This window comes from Schistocerca nitens, chromosome 4, assembly GCF_023898315.1.
Source record: "Schistocerca nitens isolate TAMUIC-IGC-003100 chromosome 4, iqSchNite1.1, whole genome shotgun sequence".
NCBI lineage: Eukaryota > Metazoa > Arthropoda > Insecta > Orthoptera > Acrididae > Schistocerca > Schistocerca nitens.
The window spans coordinates 206,046,003-206,055,234 of NC_064617.1; the positions used below are offsets into that span (position 1 = coordinate 206,046,003).

The following is a 9,232-nucleotide window of genomic DNA, read 5'->3' on the forward strand; positions in this document are numbered from 1 at the left end:
GCTATAATCACTGGCAATATCGCGAGCAATTAAGGCCTGCATAATCACACACTAGCGTTTCATAACGCTGCTGCTTCCACCTCGTCGGTTTGCGCCAGAATGGTGAGTGGATCTCCTACTCTCAGTATTGCCAGTAAGACCGAACCAAATGTCGCTAGATTGAAAATGAGAAGTCGCTAGATGACGCCAAAATTATTTGATGGTATTAATGAACTGAAACACAAAAATATTTACATATACTTTCAGTAGATAACAATTTTTTGTTCGTCTATATAACAGTTAGGAATGTCTTAAAGTAAACAAAGAAAAGAACGCAAAAGCAATGTATTCATCGCCATCGTCGGAATTTTCGAATAGACAGATTAAAGGGTATTGAAAGTGCCTGAAAGTTGGCTCGTCACAATCAGGAAAAGAAATAAGTTTAGCAGAGCGTGGTTTCGATCCACGGACCTCTGGGTTATGGGCCCAGCACGCTTCCACTGCGCCACTCTGCTGCGTGAGGGTGTACTGGCTCTTGGTCACGTGACATGGGACACTTGGAAAGTGTTGTTTGCATCGCTTTCACACGTAGTTGTTGACTGTGCACCACTGTTACCTTTACTCCTATGTGACTATGATTTATTGTTTCCAATGAATCTTAGTACATTTGTTGGTAACTCATTAGTCAACAAATTTTTATTCATACCTTTCAAAGGGCTTTTGATCATCGAAATAGAATTCAATGAAATAAGACCACCGCTATCGAAGTTTTAATCTGACCATATTCATGGTGCTACAAATTCGTTCTCTTTGCGCATTTGAATGTGGCAATGACAATACAGTAAATGCAAGAGTGCAATTCTTTTGCAGAATCTTTATATGATCGAACTTCAGTCCAAAAATCGACTGTATTCTCGATGTTTTGCCATCGAATGAAACTGATATTCCACTGTTGTGTGGGATTTTTTCCATTAGATTGATACCATTATATCCCAATTCTTTTGCTATGTCAGTGACATCATGGGTAAATATTAGTTCGCAAAACTACTCTTGCAGGCAATTCGTTCATCTTGGTTAAAATTTCAATATTGGGTGCAAGACCTTTTTGCAGTTCTTGTATCCATAAGCTTCAATGTAAAGTCAATGCGTCGGTTTGTTACCAATTTGATACTGTCCTAAGATAAGTTCATCTGGCTAGCACGGGTATCAAAAGCACAGCCGAGTGTAGTACGAGGATTAAGATAACTTTGTTGAACAAATGTGGTTAGGACGTTCATTGTAATAGCAGGCTCGTAAATCGCTTTTTTCGAAACTGATCGCGAAAGAAAAGTAGTTTTGTGGTATCGGAGTTTTCACTATCAAATGCTTTCATGGCTGTTTGGACTTCACTTGTAAATAAATTAAGTACAGCAAAATGTTTGAATCTTCGAACATGGAATGGAGTAGTTTTGCTGTGTAACGATTTTCCCTAGTTTTACTTACAGAGAAATGCAATTTCAGTTCATCCCATTGTCGTAAAATACGGCAGCCTGCTGGATGTACGGAAAGCAATCGCGTCGCACATACTCCGAGTATTTTCAGTGGTGCTTTGCCGCAATTTATTGTTTCAAATATTTTTCTGTATTCGTCTTGACGATTGTAGATATACAAAACCAGTTGTAGGTTTCTCTTATCATATATTCCATGTCTCGGGGTATAGTGTTTTCGACAAAACCAGTTATAGTTTCCTCTTATCATATTTTATGTTTCTTGGGGTTAGTGCTTTCCAAAGCGTGACTCGCTGCCAGTTATAAAGAATGACATATGCAGCGCACAAGTACGAGATTAGGCAGTCCATAATTAGTTTTTAAAATTTTGTGTAAACCGTTATTCACTCCTGTCATAACTGACGCGTTGCTTCTACCTGTTCCAATAAAATTTTCAATTCCGAGGTTGTGATCTACTAAAGTTATTACGATTGCTTCGGCTAGACCTTACGCATCGTCTTTCTCGACGGGAGAAAATAATAAAACTATCGACATAGTTTTTTTGTGATTCACTATATTTTATTGCATTTCCCATACGTTTTAAAATATTGATGTGAGTGGATCGTCTACCAGCAGACTAAATTTTTCGTTACCGATATCAGCTCGCAGTACTTCCTTTAAATATGGACCCAACATATCACTTAATGTGTTTGAACACTGCGTTCGATATAATTATCAGTCTGTGGTGGATTTAGAGACAGAAAATATAATTTTGCACAATGCTCGCAGATGTTAAACATTAAAAACCGAACAATGTTCAGCAATGAAGAATGCAAGTGATGCTTCTCCTTTACTAGAAGTTCTAATACTGTCCCTTTTTTGTACTGCCAAGGTTTCCAGTGTACATTTTATGTCAAGCCTCATTTTATGTTTCTTGGTTTCAGCGTGTTTTTACACACACACACACACACACACACACACACACACACACATATATTGCTAAGTAGAGGAAAATTCAGTTTGGCCGTGGCGACACATACCTTTAATATCATTTCCAGGAACTGGTATCAGTCGATAACTTCAGGTTTATTCCCTAATTCCTTTTTGTACTTTTGTGTGTATCAGTTTTCCTTCATTGGTAATTCCATTACAACACTCTGCATTCGATCACCATACACGACGCAACACAAAGAAACGAATATGTGCGAAAATACACTGAGACCTACCCTTAGCGTTAACAATGCCCTCTCAAGCTAGCCGAACACTTCCGGAATGACACGAGGCAACTACAGATTCCAAGCTACCCGAACAGTTCCGAAGCGGCACAAGAATAATTCCAAATTCAGGGTGCTTTGTTCTAGCTTTTTGAAGTAGATACTGAAGAGACGGTGCATATAGTAACTGAAGAAAAGTACTTTATAAAGTCACGAGAAAAGTAGCTAAATAAATTTAGTCGCTAAACAGTATTTAAATGTCGCTTTTGATGACGATATGTTGCTTAATCCACTGAAAAAATTCGGTAAATTGGCGACGCTGCCTAGTCTCCTTCCGAAAAAAAAAAGCACAGGGTCAGCAGACACAATGACCTGTTTTAAATTGCATTTCATTCTTGAACACGACTTCCTAAAGCAGTGGTTCCCAACCTTTCTTACAACATTACCCCTGATTGCAACTAGACATTAGCTAAGACCGCATCCCTTCCCCCTCCCCCCCCCCTGCCATCTGTTGCCCATTCTCCCCCATATTATCACCAACTTTAGCACCCAGTTAACCTGTAGAATGAAAACTTTTCTTGGAACACTTTCATTTTTAAAATGATGAAAAATGAATGAAATTTAGTTTGTGTGTTACAATGAATGACGAAGGAATTCGCGGTGCACCGCAAATGCTACCCACAACTGCTTCTCAGATAAGAAAGCTATCTTTCCACAGTCAGGGTAGACACTTGTTACAAAACGTACTTCATCTACATTACTCCTCTCCACGGCGACACTTGCTTGATCTGCAAACTGCAACTCCATTTAAAATCAACCACGTTAATATGTTTGCACTATACTTAGTGTTCGTAAATCACTTGACTGCTGCAGTCCTTCTGAACTGGCAGAACTTGGAAAAGTCCAGGCTACTATTGCTTTGCGTGGGACCACAGCCACTAGTAGTAATAGCAATAATAATAATAATATGTGTAGCACTATAGTAGCCCTTATGTAGTTAATGCTGTGTCGTGTTGTCAATTCATTTTTCTGCTCAGAAGCTAGTAACGAAGCAGTTTCTGGACTGCTGGCAGGAACTACCCACAACTTGGAGAAGATTTTTCTTGAGATGTTTAGCATTTGTTACTTACATATCTCACTTTTATCACAGAGCTGTACGGGACAAAGCACAACATATGTGTGTAGTGGGTGGACTATGTGAGGAACCTGTAACCTCCACCACATTAACGCTACTTATTGAGAAAAAGTAATTATTGATAACTTATTTAATAAATATTAGAGTCTTACAAAATTCTGATAATAGTAATGATCTTTTGAAAATAATTTAGTTTCGTGTCTGAAACAGAATCGAATCGTTTAGTTTCTACCCCTCAGAAAATTTCATGTTACCCGTCATGGGGTAATTACCTCCAGGTTGGAAACCACTAGATAGTTGATTTGTACCACTGCGTATTGCCGTTCTAAGCACTGTTGCCACCTTGGGGGTTTTCCCCCTAAATTAAGGGGAAATCAGCTGCCTTAAAGGGAAATTAAGAAGGGTATGTGTACCACGGGGAAATCAGGGGAAATTTTGCTGTCTGATGAGATTTTAGGGGCTTCTCCAATATGAATAATGCATGTCAATAAAAAATTATTTGTCTCTAGCTAACATTTAAATATTTCGCTCTTGATTTTTCGTTGGCAGCCCTACTTCACGACCACTTTCGTAACTTAAACTGTGCTTGAATTTGAAATTACTTCGATTACGATTAATCAGGGACTCTGGAGAGAGAGTAAGCACCATACGAGTTATCAGCAGTCGACCAGTAAAAGGATCGGTACAGTGAAGCTTGTGAATTGAAGTTTGGAAATCTTTTAAGTGAATATGTATTAAGTGAATGTACCATCCACCGATAAAAGGTAGACCGCTACGGTCGCAGGTTCGAATCCTGCCTCGGGCATGGTTGTGTGTGATGTCCTTATGTTGGTTAGGTTTAAGCAGTTCTAAGTTCTAGGGGCCTGATGACCTGAGAAGTTGAGTCCCATAGTGCTCAGAGCCATTTAAACCATTTGATAAAAGGTATTTCCAGCGATACATAGACTTAGGAATCAAATTCCTTGCTGAAAGGTTCATTATCTTCGTTTGTCTGATTTTACGAGCATAGCTGAGCAATGACGATGTCTGTATAGCTTGCCATGCAGCCTGTTTGCCACATTTTACATCTTAATATATCATACTAGTGCAACACTGAAAAAAATGGCTCTGAGCACTATGGGACTTAACATCTGTGGTCATCAGTCCCCTAGAACTTAGAACTACTTAAACCTAACTAACCTAAGGACATCACACAACACCCAGTCATCACGAGGCAGAGAAAATCCCTGACCCTGCCGGGAATCGAACCCGGGAACACGGGCGCGGGAAGCGAGAACGCTACCGCACGACCACGAGCTGCGGACTGCAACACTGAAGGGTTGAACATTATCAATTAGTATTTTTCCGCAGTGAATTTCTGGAATGAATGCAAGAATGTGTAGCTCGACGTGCAGAGTTTCAATGGGAAGTTTCATCGCTTTTTCGTAGGCTCTAAAAGTGCATGTCACAAAATTTACCATAATCATTAAAAATGCCGTCAGAGCTTGTGAGCAAGAGCATTTAATCCTTGAAATAGGAAATTCTCCGTATTCTTTAATTACTGATGAAAGCACTGATGTTGTGACTCAAAAGCAGCATTACATTTTGCTTAGATATCTTTCTATTTGGAAGAAATGCATTATAGCTACATTTTATTCCATTCTGAAATCAACTGCTTGTGATGCTCACACCATTTACAACGTCCCAAAATTCAAAATTGGAAAGCCATGGTCTTAAAGAGAAAAATTTTATAGGAATTGGGCTGGATGGTGGAAGTGTAATGGTAGGAGTCCACAGCTCTGCAATTGCTCTTCTGAAACAAATAGCTCCTCACTTAATTGTTGCTAAGTGCGTTTGTCATCTCTTCATCTTTGTGAAGAAGAAAAGCTGCCTTCTTCCCACACTAACTGGAATTCCTTATTAGAGAAACACAAAACTGGTTTTCTTACAGTCCTAAGAGACTGGACCACAGTTGTATAAAACTATGAATGATAATTCCAACCCTAAAAAAAATTCAAGGACTTCTGGTACACTTTGGCTAGCTAGGGAATCTGCTATTGATACAATTTCGAAGTAATGGGAAGAATTGAAGTTATTTTCTCTCGCTAAAAGCGACGATAAATGCTACATGTCTGAACAGTTTTCCAAGGTAGCGGATTGTCTATCATACAAAATCTTATTCATGTTTCTCTGAAATGAATCCAAATCCATATACAGAATATATTTCTCTTTTCAAAGTGAGATAATTGAGGTTGAAAAGCTCTTGGACGTTATCTTTCTGTTCTTCAGATCTCTACAGAGAAAGATTGTTGTTCTCACTCGGTTAGAAAAACAAAAAAGATAACGATCTCGCAAATTTTCATTTTGAAGATCACATAATGCACACTTCGGCCTTGTAACTGGGTTATTATTTTCTATCTATGGCACAAAATTTACTTTGTTGTATATGTCCGAGAATTAGCCATGAATGGACATACTGCACAGTCATCTATCAGCATTCGCAATCTAGTATGCTACTCGCAAAGTAGTGGTGTGGTCTCCCCCTGGGAGATACTAAACGTTCACAGAGAAGAGCAGACGGAATGGTTGCATTTCCGTGACGAAGATGCTGAGAAACCTGAACTTGCAGACACTTGGAGATAGAACTCAAATGTCCTGCAAAAGCCTGCTTACAAAGTTTAAGAAGCAGCATTAGGTGAGGAATCTAGGCTTGTACTACAACCCCGACGTATCGTTCCCGCACCGACCGGAAAGTCGAGATCAGACTATAAAAACTTCTGTAGTTTCTCGGCGCGTCAATCAGCTGCGTGTCTGTCAGATGATGGAAGGAGAGGACGTGGTTCCCGAAACGTCTCAGATGCACTGCAGACTGGCGCAGCAAGAAATTAGAGGAGATTTTATTGCACTGGCATGCATATACGATTAGACAAATTATAGTGCCAACAGCGGCAGTTAAGCAATTATTCTACCAGCGCTTCAAATGCGAATGGCATGGGAAGAAGCCGTAATAAGTACCCTCTGCCATGCACTGCACAGTGGTTTGCAGAGTACAGACATAGATGCAGATGTAGCTAAAAACTCTAGCGACAGCGCAAGGCTTCACTACTGTGAACAGGTTCTAGCGGATGTCCACTCTTTCTTCTTTCTTCGTGAAGCGAGAGTCCTACAGCTGTCGCTGCAGCCCACACCTGTCTCCGGACGTATCGTCTCATCTTTCTTTCTCATTCTCTTCTGTTCCCCTGCTCTCCATCGCTTCTTGGATACCACATCGCTACTCTTTTCCAGGTCTTCTTCTTCTTCTTTTACTTCCAGAAGGTTGCCACGGCCACCTGTCTTCCATTCTTCTGACAAGCCCTAATCATCGAAGCTGTCTTTCCTCTATTCTATACGTAGTACTACAGTGAGTCTGCGTCCTTTCTCTTATTTCCTCATTTCTTAAGAGGTCAAGTAGGGTATTTGTTCATCTTCTTCTCTAATGACCCAGTTATAAAGTTCTAAGTCTATTTCTTTCAGTGAGTTCTCAACACTCACTCTCGTAAGTTGTTATTGGTTTCACGGTGGATTTGTTTAATCGCTTTTTAAACTTTAAACTCATTTTTGAGGACAAAACTCTCCTGCCTGACAAAAGACGTGAAGCACCCAGAAGACATGGTGAGATGTCAACGTAACTTGGTATACGTACAGCCGGCCGCTGTGGCCTAGCTGTTCTAGGCGCTTCAGTCCGGAACCGCGTTGCTGCTACGGTCGCAGGTTCGAATCCTGCCTCGGGCATGGATGTGTGTGATGTTCTAAGGTTAGTTAGGTTTAAGTAGTTCTAAGTCTAGGGGACTGATGACCTCAGATGCTAAGTCCCATAGTGCTTAGAGCCATTTGAATTTTTGGTACACGTACATGTACAATCTATTGATGGGTATTGTTGTGTACATAGTTCAGCGCGTACACAACTTTCCCACCAGAGCGCGCCCCGCTAAGCACAACAGCGCAGGCGCAGCGCTCGTCCGTCTCCGCACTACGAGATGGCGCTGCCATAGAGACGGACCAAATTCTGCTTCCGCCGATCCGCGTATTAATATGTAACGCAGCCAATGAGATTACTGCTAACGTAGAACCTTTTCTCCTCGCGGATCACACTCGCGCAGTGATACCTGAACGTGCGAGGTATTATAACGAGTCTACAGACCTCCGATTAGTCAGTCTGCATTTGCCTGAACCAGTCTGCATTTGTCTACACCAGTCTGCATTAGTCTGTAGTCAAGTTTCAGTCTGCGCCTAATAAGATTATCATATTCCTGTAGATAGCCATGAAGAGAAATGTATAGACACTTTGTCAAGAATCAGAGATATGTCAGAATAAGATTAACGCAACAAGACCAAAGGAACTTCAGTTTGTCAATTGTAAACAGCATCCAGAATCAAGTTATGTAATGTCTACACTTTTTATTATTTTAATAAATGTGTGTGAAAATTAATCAAGTTCAGTTCAAAGTTTGTCACCATCAATCTGCTACTCTAAGCGTGCAAGTGGCATTTCTATCGTCTGACCTAATGGCAGAAGATAAACATGCCACGATAAGACCACGAGACATATTGCTGACACTCGCCTACTTCGTTAGAGCGACAAGTCAAATAATCTGATGGTGTGTGTACCGAAGGTCTTACAGTACGCACCCCACAGGTATGTAAACAAATAGAGTTGAATTCTCTGTATATGATGGAATGGCCACCAGAGTGCATTAGTGTTGCTACGAGGGTATATAATGAGCGTGAACAGCATCAGTTGTTGAGAGTGATCACTGTGAAGGACACGAAGACGCCACATACCGGTGAGAAACGCTTTATCAGCACTTCAGAGTTTGGGAGTGCATCATTGTGGGTCTCTCTGTGGGCAATGGTAGAGTCGTGTAATATCCAGGTGTGTGGGGCTTTCAGATGTGACAGTGGCCCAGTTGTGGACTACATGAGAACGTGAGGGCAGGCATAGTTGTCATCAAGATCCCAGATGACCTCGTCTAACTACCATAAGGGATCATCGCCATATTGTACATCAGGCACACTATAAACCCTTCGTATCTGTGTCTCCCACCCTAGAACAAGTAATGGATTCTCTATAATTTTCTGTGTCATCCCACAGCATTGCTCAGAGACCATCAGCAGCCAGACTAGAAAATTATTGGTTCAAATGGCTCTGAGCACTATGGGACTCAACTGCTGAGGTCATCAGTCCCCTAGAACTTAGAACTACTTAAACCTAACTAACCTAAGGACATCACACACATCCATGCCCGAGGCAGGATTCGAACCTGCGACTGTAGCGGTCGCGCATTTGCGGACTGTAGCGCCTATAACCGCTCGGCCACCCTGGCCGGCTTAGGAAATTGTTATCCCATGTGTCAGCTATAGTTAACATCACAATACAAACTGTTGGTTTTGGGGTGGTACAGTCTTCAGGAAACATGGAC

General features: G+C 41.0%; 1 non-coding gene across 1 annotated transcript; it reads right to left on the bottom strand.

The window, feature by feature from the left end:
- Positions 1–422: 422 nt before the first annotated feature.
- On the bottom strand, positions 423–494 carry Trnam-cau (transfer RNA methionine (anticodon CAU)). Its single transcript has one exon. It is a non-coding gene; the product is annotated as a tRNA-Met (tRNA).
- Positions 495–9,232: the final 8,738 nt, after the last annotated feature.